The sequence below is a fragment of the Dipodomys spectabilis genome, unplaced genomic scaffold, assembly GCF_019054845.1.
Source record: "Dipodomys spectabilis isolate Male_0828 unplaced genomic scaffold, ASM1905484v1 ptg000599l, whole genome shotgun sequence".
NCBI lineage: Eukaryota > Metazoa > Chordata > Mammalia > Rodentia > Heteromyidae > Dipodomys > Dipodomys spectabilis.
Genome location: NW_024871276.1, coordinates 912,689 through 924,798, shown reverse-complemented (window position 1 = coordinate 924,798; position 12,110 = coordinate 912,689). Strand labels below are relative to the sequence as shown.

Below are 12,110 nucleotides of genomic sequence, written 5' to 3'. Positions count from 1 at the left end.
AGTAAAGGTCTCTCCAGGGGAAAGTGCCAGAGCCCAGGCCTGGTGAGAAGCAACAGCAGTTGATGAGGCCTGTCAGGGAGGATGTAGGTGCAAGGCATGACGGCGACAGTCGGGTCGTGCGCTGCAGGAGGCAGCTATGGTATCAGACCAAAGTGCAATGGAGTGTATAAATCAATTAGCTCCAGCAGGCACAGGGGAAAGTTGGAGATTTATCCCCTGTGGTCACCTTGCTTTTGGGTGAGAGGAACCTTTTTTTTTTTCTTTTTATTGACTCAGGATTTGTTGAATTTGGAGTTGTTAAAAAAAATCATGACATTTGGCTAAATGAAGCTATATATTTGGTACCTATGTTTATTATAGAAATTTGTCTTCAAATCCTAAAGTCAGAGATTAGGGCTGGGATGTAGCTCAGAGGAAAAGCACTCGCCTAACATCGGCAAGATCTAGGGTTTGATCCCCAGCACTTAACAAATAAAAAAGGTAGATTTTAAGTGAGAAGAAATAAGAACTTCCATACCCACCAAAGCTTAAGTCTTCCCAGTTGTGTTTTACTTTAAAATATTTCACCCTGGACTCCAATGAGAAAGAAATTGTTCTAAGATAGATTAATGTGTGGCACCCTGGTTATTAGAGAACTGGCTAATGAGAAACATGGGAGCAGCTACAGAAAGGTGCATTCATCATTTGGTTTTATCTTCGTTCATAAGAAGGGATTTGTACAGCATCTCACCTAGGGTATTAGATGACATTTAGCATGCTATTATTCCATTTTTTTTCCTCCAAAAAAATTGCCTACTTGTTTCTCTCATCAGGTTGTAAGGAGAAAGACAAATTTTTTTTCCTGCCAGTGTTTTCTTCATTGTATATAATGGCTTCACATCTACCACTGTGTATATTTTTGTGGCAAAAGTGAGGTTGCAAGGGGAACATTCAGAATGATGGGGCCAAGGTGGACGAGGGCTGCCTCTTCACTTTCCAGTTGGTCTAACTGAAATCTGGACTGAAATCCCTAAGTTTTGTTAGTTTGGAAGTTATGCTTTGAGATCTCAAATCTATTGAACCCTGGAATCTCCGTAGCTCATTTCATAATATATCCTGTAGCCAGATAGTTTATAAGAGGAGTGTGGAGACTCCCTTGGCTTGCTTGGGTTTATTTCCACATCCCTCTTAGGGAGTAGCTGCTGCCTAGAGGAGTGAGACCAGGAGCTGCCTGGTCCCCGTTCTCCAGAACCTTCTCCAGGAGATACCCAAGTAGATGCTTTTCAGAGCCTCCTCCACTGTGAGACTTGCCTGCTCCTATCTGCATCCTCAGTGCCACACTTCACCTTGGACTTTTCCACAATGGGAAATGCAAGGTGGTCTTCTTCTTACTCTGTGCTCAGACGGAACAGGTTTAGCCTACTTGTCAAAGGCACACAGCTAATAAGTGGGAGAGTTGTTACTTAACTCCAAGTTTGTTGGACACCAAATTGTCTCCTGAAGATTCTGCCCCACATGTCATCTATCAGAAACTACTGGTTCTGAACATAAATACTATTGGTTCTAAGAAGCAGCACTTAGAACAAACCAACAAAAACACCCCAGATCAAATAGTAACTCTAAAAGGAGAGGAGAAAAACAAAGTTGTTTATCAATAGAGAAATGTGCATAGTTGCTCAGGTCTTTGCTTATATGGCTGGGTCAGAGCTCTAAGTTGATATTGAAACTTTCTTCCTCCCCATGCAGGCTCCTTTTGTTGTCCTGAAGCACCTCAGACCTTACTACTGACAGTTTCCTAATGTGTCCGGTACCATTCACACTTCCTATTTCTTCTTGTGTTCATTTTGATAGATTGTGTTCTTCAAGGAATCTTTTCATTTTTATATACATTGTAAAATATACTGGTCAGAAAGTCATTCATAATACTCCCTGGTAAGCTTTGTAATACTCCCTGGTAAGCTTTGTAATCATTTGCTGTTTTTCATTCCCAATATTGGTAATCTTTCTGTCCCTTGCCCCCACCCCCTCACCCCCACCCCGTGCCTCCCACCCCTTCCCCTCTCTCTTATAGTCCGGGATGGCTTTAAGCTCACAATCTTCGTACTGGAGAAGACTCCCACGTGCTGGGATTACAGAAGTGTATCTATCACCACACCCAGCTTTTCTCTTTTCCTTGATGAATCTTATTAGAGGTTTATCAGTGTTACAGTCTTTCCAAAGAATCTAGCTTGATTCTGTTGGTTTTCTTCTTGTATATTTATTCTGTATTTAGTTAATCAATATTTTTTTGCTAGTTGTATTTCATCCTATACTTTCACAATTTAAACTACTACTATCTGTCTAGCTTTTTTAGTTGATAGCTTAAATAATTGATTTTAGTATTAATTTTCTAATATGTGGACTCAGATTTTCCTAACCATTGCTTCACATGCATTCTCAGGCTTTGATGTGTCATATTTCTCTTTAAGTTCTAAATATTTTGTAATTTGCTTTGTATTATCTCCTTTGACCCTTAGTTACATGGAAGTACATTGCCTACTTTGTCAAAATATTTGATTTATTTTTTCTTAATAATTTCTGGTGTGATTCTACAATGAAGAAAATATATGCTGGCTGATTTTATTATTCTGAAATTTATTGACATTATGTGACCCAGTAGGAGGTGTATTTTGGTAAGTGTTCTACGAGTACCTAAAAAGAAGGCTTATTCATATTTGTAGATTTAATAGGTCAAGTAGATGAGTTTGGTTACCAAGTATTTTTCATTTGACATAACCAGAATATTTCCTTGCTTCACCTCCAGTGATAGCATTTATTTTTCTTCTGGGTATTTTTTTCCATAACTTTTATCATGTCTGCAGCAGTTAAATTCATTATCTTAGTTTAAATTTTAAAAATAGCTATACACAATATTTGTTATGTGAGAACTGAAGAGAAAACATGCCACAGATCTTTTTTACTCCAGTGCCAAAATCATTTTAGAGAAATCCACTGACAGAAGGAACTTTTCATAAAGGAATAGAAAGCCATCCTCTAGCATCTATTATGGCTTCAGGTCCTACTTGGAAACAAGAGAGCAGGCCAATTGACTTCCTGAAACTCCTTCAGATATTGTCATTCTAAGAAACCAGAAGTTCAGGTAAATCTACAAGGTGTAATCCCGTGTGAAGTACCAAACTGCTAGGCATAAGAAGTGTCAAATTCCTCCACTTCCTGAAAAACACAGAGTATAGGCATTAGCATGTGAGATGTTGAATGGAGAACACATCAGTTATTTAATGGAGGAGATCAGAGAACACAAGGATGAGCCAGCAATTACTTTGTCCAAAGTTCTGTTAATGCCTCAAGCTCCAGAGTTCCAACATGGTTTTCACAAGCAACAAGCACCATGGCCTGCTAATGGGCCATAGTTGAGAGACTGCAGGTGTAAGCCATAGACAGCAATAGAGGATACTCACCTGGGCTGTTAGCTTGGTAATTGTTTGGGAGTTCTAGAATCCCTTTGCAGGAGAAAGTTATTAGAGCCATTTGGTGCTTTAGCAAATCTTAGCACAAATAGGTAATATTAATTCTATATACTAGGGTACATGGTCAAGACGCACACCTGGGCTCACTGCCAATCAGATGAGAAGATCAGATCTCCTTGCTGCATGCCTGTTATCCATTCATAGCACCCCATTCAGAAAGCTCTGTTTAAAAGAAATGCGGGGTCAGAATGTGAAGGGACCTCATAGATCATCCTTCACTCCATGCTTTTTTGCTAAGGACACTGAGGTGCAAAGAAATTAAGTTGCATCTTTAAGGTGTTAAATGTCCACTGACTCTTACCCTCAAAGATATACTATAACAAGTTCTTCGGAATGAAAGGCCAGAGGGATTCTTCTTTCAGTGTCTATGACTTGAGCACACAGACATTTGGAACTAGTATTCAGTATAATTATTTATCTACTTGGAAGAAAACACAGGGGTTATTTGCCTGTTTAGATGGGGTCATATTCCCTGTTGGAAGGCACAGGGCCTTGGGAAATGTTCTGTTCCCTCTCCAGCCCTGAAGTCAGGAGCTAGGAATGATCTTCCCTAGCCCTGCGTGTTTCTGACTTGTTTGACAAGTTCTAGTGAGCTACCAGATGTGGACATTCTTTTCAGCTTGGGACAATTTATTTATCTGTTTATGTATTTTACCAGGAAAGTATCTATTGAGTTCTTGATACTCATTGTGGGGGGCTCCTAGGGGAACAGTAGCAGTGGATAATGTTACTTGAATGTTTGATTTTTTTTTTCAAGTCTGTCTGCTTTTATTTCAGACCTAAAGAGCTGGGAAATAAAAAGCAACTTATTCCGGCTCCCCTCCTCCGCCTCTGACAGACAGTTTAAAACATATGGTCGAAAATGAGCCACAGAGACTTGGCTGAATGCATGAACCTGTGAATTTACTTTTCCTTTCATACTTTGATCCACATTTCCAGCCATAAAAAAATTATTAGTGGCACTTAAGTGTTGGACGTTTTTCACCTGAGATATGTGAAACATTTTTGGAGAATAATACTGGTTATAAAGTCGGGGCTTCTGTGGAACAACTGTGCAATTAGGTACAAAGTCTATTGCTCTTCTCTTGCAGCCTGATGTACCATTGGTGGTAGAGGTTGTGTGTGAGAATTTGTTTGTATTGTTTTGCTTGTGACTACCCAAAGTAATGGCAGTTACCTCCAGTTTTCACTTTTCTTAAGTATATATTCCCAAAGAATCATGGGATGGCAGCAAAATAGCATGGGATGCCCCACTTTTTCTCATGAGAGAAAAAAGCACTCTTCGAGCCATCTGCTTTCCTGATGGGAGAAAGCACTGAGAGAAGGGCACTGAGCACAGTCAGTATGTATTACGAAGTGTATGGTTGGTCAGGGCAGATTAAGGAGCTGGGTTGGAGTTCTGTTTTGTTAACCAGGGGAGCTAGCTTGGCTTGACTAGCTAGGCAGTGAGGACCAGCTGGGGGACCAGCTGTCAGGCCAACTGAAAGGTTTGCTGGGAGGGGTGTGGTCAATCAGCCAGATCATTAGGTGGATCCATGGTGATGGCAATTAGCAGTAGAAAACCTAGAGATTTTTTTTTTTTTGGGGGGGTGGAGGGTGGGGGGTGCGGTCATGGGGCCTGAACTCTGGGCCTGGGCACTGTCTCTCAGCTCTTCAGCTCAAGGCTAGCACTCTACCACTTGAGCCACAGCACCACTTCTAGCTTTTTTCTTTTTGCTTATGTGGTGCTGAGGAATTGAACCCAGGGCCTCATGAATGCAAGGCAAGCGCTCTACCACTGAGCCACCTTCCCAGCCCCCCTAGAGATGTTTTAATGAATTGAAGACCAGATTACCCAGGGCTCAGGTTTCGTGTGTAATGAGGGGACTTGGCTAATTGAATTTCAGAGTTGAGACTCCATATTACGTTATAGTTGTCTATATGTGTGTCCACGGAGAGAAGGGGAGGGGAAATCATCTGTGATTCTAAATAAACTTATCCACTTTTCTTCTCTTCTTCTTCCTCCTCTTTTTAGTTTTTTTTTTTTTTAACTTTATTTTGTTTATTTAGGGACAGGGTCTGCCATATAGCTTAGTCTGGCCTGGAAATTGCTATCTAGCCAAGACTAGCCTCCAACCCATGATCTTCTTGCCTCCATCTCCCAAGTACTGGGATTACAGGCATGTATCACTATGCCTAACAGTTCCGCTCTTCTTATTAGAGTGCTTGAAAGATAGAAACAGATGAGTATGGAATTAGACTTCATGGTAACCTCCTTAAAAAGTGATCAGAGAACAAAGGAGTAAACTGTCTTTCTTTTAGTCTGTTCATTCCTGAACTTTCTGCCAAGGAGTGTGCCAACAATTCTGAGTCTGAGGACAAGTAAATATAAACAAGATTTAGACTTTTTTCTCAGAGGCTTGGAATCATGATCCTTCTGCTAGGAAATTAACTGCTTGCATCCCCACACTTAAGCCCTAGTCCTAAATCTGGAACTGTTCCTGGGCTTGTTGGAAATCCAGGAGGATCTCTGCAGCAAAGTCTTTCTTCATGGTATGTAGAGCCACATATTTCTACCTGCCATGGGTCCTGGGGCTGATCCTTTGAATTCATCTAGGGCCCTGTGAAACTCTGTTCTTGTATAACAACACTAGTAACAAGGGGCCTCTAAAGGAGGAACAAGCACTGGGCATGTGCCTTCAGTGGATGGGTAATCCAGTTGCTGAAGTGTTTGGGGCTTCAGGGAGAACTGGCACCTCACCTTCTAGGCCTTGCCCCCTCGATCAGCTTGGATTGGATTCTTCAGTCTTCTTGAGGTAGTGATTTACCTGGGTGATGACTCTGCTCACAAACACACTGGATCCAGCCTGGGCAGCCCATATGGCTGCAGGTGTGCTGTGCCACTCACTTTCACAGTGAGCCAAACCTGATTTTGACATACAGAGTCAAATTGTGTCAAGGCTGTTCTGTATCACCTGTGCATCTCACTCTAAAGTCACAGTGTAAAGGAGGGAGTAACAATGCTTGACAAGAAATGCACTCATTACCTTACTCATGTAACTGTAACCCTTCTGTACAGCATCTTTACAAGAAAATAAAATTTTAAAAATTAAAATTTAAAAAGTCACAGTGTAGCTAGAACCATTGTGCTACCAAAGGTAAACCTTTGGAAAACTTTCTTAGGCCGTATGGTATGCCCTTGTTGAGTGTCTAGAGAAGCTAGTAGCTGTAAGCTCTCTATGAGCCTTGTGGGTCCATTGAAGTGACAGTTCTGAGAAGGACATCTGTCTCTTTCCTTTGGCTTTCACTTTTCTAAGTGCCCAAAGAAGTTGTCATTCCCAGTAGGCAGAATGACTACACAGCTCCTTTCTGAGAATGGTCTCACCTGTGAGACAGCCAGTGAGTCCATCAGTGCTCAGATTCTTCTCTTTGCTCTGCAGACCCAAGTGGGCGATGCAGTCTGTCCCATCTCCAGCTTGCATTGATTTACACACATAGGCCTCGTGGGATGGCTGTGAGTGGTGCTGAAAGAACGTTCCAGCATTCAGGCCAGAAGCCAGGGAGGTGCTGAGAGACACTGCAGCGCAATCTGACCTCTCCGAGCCATTCTGAAGCACTCAAGCCCCGCTGGAGAATAAGTCAAACAAATATTAAGGAAGGAAATCCAGTATGTATGCTGAACATTGAAATAACATCTGACTGGTTAAAAAAGCACCCAGTTGGAATTATAATAGAGTGGCACTTTCCTCCCACTGAGCAAATTAAAACAGCACGTTGAGATTTGTTTATATAGCCATTAGTGAAACATCAAATGGGACATCAAATGTAACTCCCTGTCCCAAAGCAGAGGGTTCTAGCCCTCCTGAGGTGTCTCATCACCCAAACCTCCTGTCCCAGGTGAGTAGGGGAGTGGTCTGAGAACATCCTGGGGAGCTCATTGTGTGCCAGGAGGTGCTGATTAGGAGAGTCCCGCTCTTCCCCTGGTCTGCCCTGGGCCTCAAGAACAAGCTCATGATGTGGGAAGGTTATTTTAAAGAGGTGTTGGTTTGTGCAGTGGTTTAAAGAATGTCCTTCCCCTCCCTCTGTTGAAAAGGAGATAGCTGTAGTGATATCCCAACCCTGAAAGGATCCATATGGTGGAGAGTTATTGTTCCAAGATCTGCCTGTTGTCTCCTTGGGATTGATTACAAGTGAACCTAGGCTGCTTTAGGAATTCAGAGCTTCAGAATTCGGCTTATGGTTTCAGGATAAAGGAATTTATCTTCCTGGGCTGCTTCTCGGCCTTGATTGTGATGGAGGTGCATGGGCAGGATGTGGCATAGGGCCAGGACACACAAAACCACAGCAGTGCCCTGGCCTTGAACTGTCCCATTCCCCCAGGAGGACAGAGCCTCTAGCTCTCAGAGGAAAACTGTATTGCGCCATTGGTTATGAGAGAGAGTGCAATAGTGACTGCCAGTCCTAAGTCTGAGACAGAGATTGGGATCACTGTTGCACTCGGCATGGCAATTCTGCATTTGAGGAGAATAAGAAAAAAGGAAAATTTGAAAGCTCAGAGCAGTTCCTGATCTTGGAAATGTCATAACTGTGAAATGAATCTCTAGCAAGCAAGATGAACTAGTCAGCATGATATTTACCGCTCAACTCTCAGATCGTATTTATTTCTTGGTGCTTGAAAATTGGTGTCTAGGGCTCACATTAATCATGACTGCTGTATATTTGCTACTGTCTGTTGGCTGGTTTAGATCAAGACTTGGCAGCCTTTAAAAGTAATATTTCTAGGTTCCCAGCCAGCCTTTGGGTTGGGCTGAAGATTTGAGGGCCTGGACGTGGAGGTCTTAGTCACATATTGACTCTGATCTTGTAGGGGGAAGGAAGAGGCCACTGCTTACAGGTAGGGCCATGCGTGGCATCCATGGCAGAGATCTAGGCTTGACTGGAAACCTCCCTTCATTGTGTTACCTTCAGCACAGATGGTGCCTGCCTTGCTCCTTGCTCTGTCCCCATGGTTGGCTCATGGCAGATACATACTAAATAACTGAAGGCCAAATGGATTTAAAGTTGGGCATTTTGTTTATTTATGAACATACTTCCTGTTGATAGAATTCATGATCCTGTATTCGATATTCAGTAGAAAAGTCCTAGTCTTTTATTTGCTGCCCTGCTAAAAAGGTAGTCAAATCATTTGCACTCTATTTAACTTGTTGGGAACCATGGGGAGTGCTAGTCCTAACTTTGGAATTGAACTCTACTTCCTTTCTTCCTCTAAACTGAAATCTGCAAAGCTTTTTCTTACTCTTTGCTTTCCTATTCCAACCCAGAAGTAACCTTTGCCCTCCTTACTCCTTTAACACTTTTCTCTGCATTCTTGTATGCTATTCAGCTTTCCTTGTTTATACACATGCCACTGACTTGTAAATTGAAAAGGCCCTTAGTAGCAAGGTGATGCTTCTTTTCTGTATCTTCTCCTTAAAATATAAGACTTCCCTAGAAAGAAGTCAGGGCAGCTGGTTTTAGGCAAAAGATACACATGCAGTTCATGCATTTCAGCACATGACACGGAAAATTTTAAGCTTGACCTAAACCTCAAGGCCTATATAAAAATTATTTGACAGCGAATTGCAAAGCTAAGTGTAAAATATAAAACCACAACACTTTTAGAAAACGCAAGAAAATAAGTGTTTGCTGGGCATCAGTGGCTCACGCCTATAATCCTAGCTATTCAGAAGGCTGAGATCTCAGGGTCACAGTTTGAAGCTAGCCTGGGCAGGAAAGTCTGTGAGACTTATATTTCCAATTAATCACCAGAAAACCGGAAGTGGCCCAGTGGCTCAAAGTGATAGAGCACTAGCTTTGAATAAAGAGCTTAGGGACAGCACCGAGGCCCTGAGTTCAAGCCTTAGGACTGAACCCCCCCCACCCAAAAAAAAGTGTGTGTGTGTGTGTGTGTGTGTGTGTGTGTGTGTGTGTGTGTGCTGTGAAAGAAGAGCTACAGACTAGGAGAAAATATTTGCAACCACAAATCCAATAAAGGACTAACCATTCTAGGATATGTAGAGGAATCTTAAAACTTAACAGTAAAAAACAATGAGAAAATGGGGATGGACAAAGGACATGAACAGACTTTTTTTCACTGAAGATGATTAACAGATTAATTATGGAACATAATTAATCAATAGGAAAAGGCAAATAGAGCTGCAATGAAATGTCACAACATACCTATTAAAATCTCTAAGAAATGACTGGGCACAGTGGCTCACACCTATAATTCCAGTTACTTAGAGAGAATCATGGTTTGATACTAGCCCAGGCAAAAAATTAGATCTGCAAAACCAAATAAAACACTCAGGCATGGAGACACATGACTATAACCCAGCAACGTGGTACCTAAGTAGAAGATAATGACTCAGGCCAGCCTGGACAAAAATAATATCCTTGTCTAAAATATAACCTTTAAAAAACTGTCTGGAATCGAAAGAAAACCTACAGAATGGGGAAAATGGGAGATCTCTGCCAGTTACTCATTGGATAAAGAATATTCAAGTATATAAAGAGCTCCAAAAATTAAACACCACAAGAACAAATAGTCCAATTAATAAATGAGCAGATGGACTACACTCACAACCCAGCCCTTTTCTGGTTAATTAGAAGTGGAGTCTTGCAGACTTTTGTACCCAGGCTGGCATTGAACCATGATCCTCCTGGCTAGCTAAGATTACAGGTGTGAACCACTTGTGTTGGCTTAGTTTGGCCTTTCTTTTTTTTTAAATAAGGCACCCCAAATTACTGTTTGGATTTATCTGGAATTTACGTAAGTAGTTTGAAAGAGTCCCTTTCTTTTTCCACCAAGTTAAACACTAGGAAAAAATAACTACAATATAACTATTTGGTAAGCTCATTTATACTTTGAAGTCAGTGTCATTTCTTCCTCTGTGCAGTAGGAAGGAAACCAGAGGGGTTTCAGGGGTGACTTCCCTGATTCAAGCAACTTGGCTGCAGAGATGTACCTTTGGTTCCTGGCTGTTCAAACTGAGCTTCACCAACATCATTGTAAAATTTCAAAGCATCAGGCATGTTAGAAAGAAATATCTCTGAACACAGCCATTTGTTTTCTGATCGCTATTCTTTTAACCTCACTAAACAATTTCCTGAGACCAGATTTGCAAATAGTACAACCCACCCTCGGGTTGACATTATGGAAATCAGAATGATTTCATGTGTAGTAGGTCTTAAGGAGCACAAAATCAGAAAAACCATGCCCCAGTCCTGACCCTTCTCCTTCCTTCCATCCCTTCACATGCATCTTTCTCCTCCCTCTTTATTGTCTCCTAAGAGATTCATTGCCTCATGAAAAAGGGTTCTTGGGTTTAATCTTTCATTCAGCTGCCTTGGACTTACATTTCCTTCTCTGCCTGTGAGCCTCACAGATTATGAGGCTCCAGTAGGCCCTCAGATGTCATGTGGAAACACACTAGTTTGCTACACAGCTGACGGGAGCTCCTCTTTGTGAGCATGTGGCCATGTTTGCTAAATGGGAACCACATTCACAAAGAGTCTGCCACTTTTAGATGAGTGCTGATGGGAGCTAAGGGTTGTCATGTTGCCCACCTCCTCTCCTTTCCTGCCTGTTCTCAGCGGGTTCTGGTCTTTTCCCATATCTGCTACTAGTACGTAGACTGAAGAACCCTTCATGTGATCCTAGGTGCTTCCTTGTTTCACAGGTGAAGGATCATACTTTGGGAGATGAGGTGCTTCTTAGAATCAGAGCAGTAGAAAATCAGAGATCTTCATGATAGGAATGGAAGGGGACTTAGAAACAACTTAGACTGAAGCCAGTGGTGTGACTGTGGTAAGCCACTTCCGCTGCAGGTCTCATTTACATCATCAGTGCAGGGAGGGAGTTGGACCAAATGATCTCTGCCTTCCACATGATCCAGAAGGTTACAGAGTTTGGAGACAGCTTGAATGGGGCCAGCAGCTCAGCTTGAACAGTGTGAGTGCCATCTCCAGAAGGCACCTGGTCACACTGTCTGGGAAGCTGGTGCACAGGGATAGGCGATGTCCAAAGCCACCTTCTTCAGATGTAATGACATTCCTTCTCTATCCCTATCACTGAAGAAGAAGCACAGAGAGAGCATCGTGTGCCCAGCACCACAGCTCTAACTTGCATTCAGATTGGGGCAATTGCAAGTGCTGCCAAACTTCAGAGGCTTCCCTGTTCCTGATTTTCCTGCTTGGCTGATTTTAAACAGAACTCTGTCCAGTGGGAAGGTCCCTCCGGCTGACTGAAGTGATCTGACAGGTAGATCTGAAAGCATAACAGAGCTTGCATATGTATTTGTCAAACCAATTCAGCATAAGGGCACCTCAGTGACAGTCTCTGGGCTCCCCCCAATTGTTGCGTATCAGGATTTGAGTGTGGCCCAGATGTGAACCAAGGCACTTGGTTTTTTTTCCCCAAAGTGCTGCCTTGCTTAAAATGCTATGTCCCATGGTAATACAAAGCCTGAGCTGCAAATGGAGCCAGTTAGGCCCCTACTCCACTTCATGTCAGGAAATTCCAAGTATAAAAGGTACACGTTATTCCCAGAGGGCTGAGAATGAATCTTATAACTGGCTTCTCTG

General features: G+C 42.3%; 1 protein-coding gene across 1 annotated transcript in view; it reads left to right on the top strand.

Moving 5' to 3' along the window:
- Ext2 (exostosin glycosyltransferase 2) overlaps positions 1 to 12,110 on the top strand; it is a 121,787-nt gene that overhangs the window by 94,172 nt on the left and 15,505 nt on the right. The gene's annotated exons all lie outside the window — the stretch shown is intronic.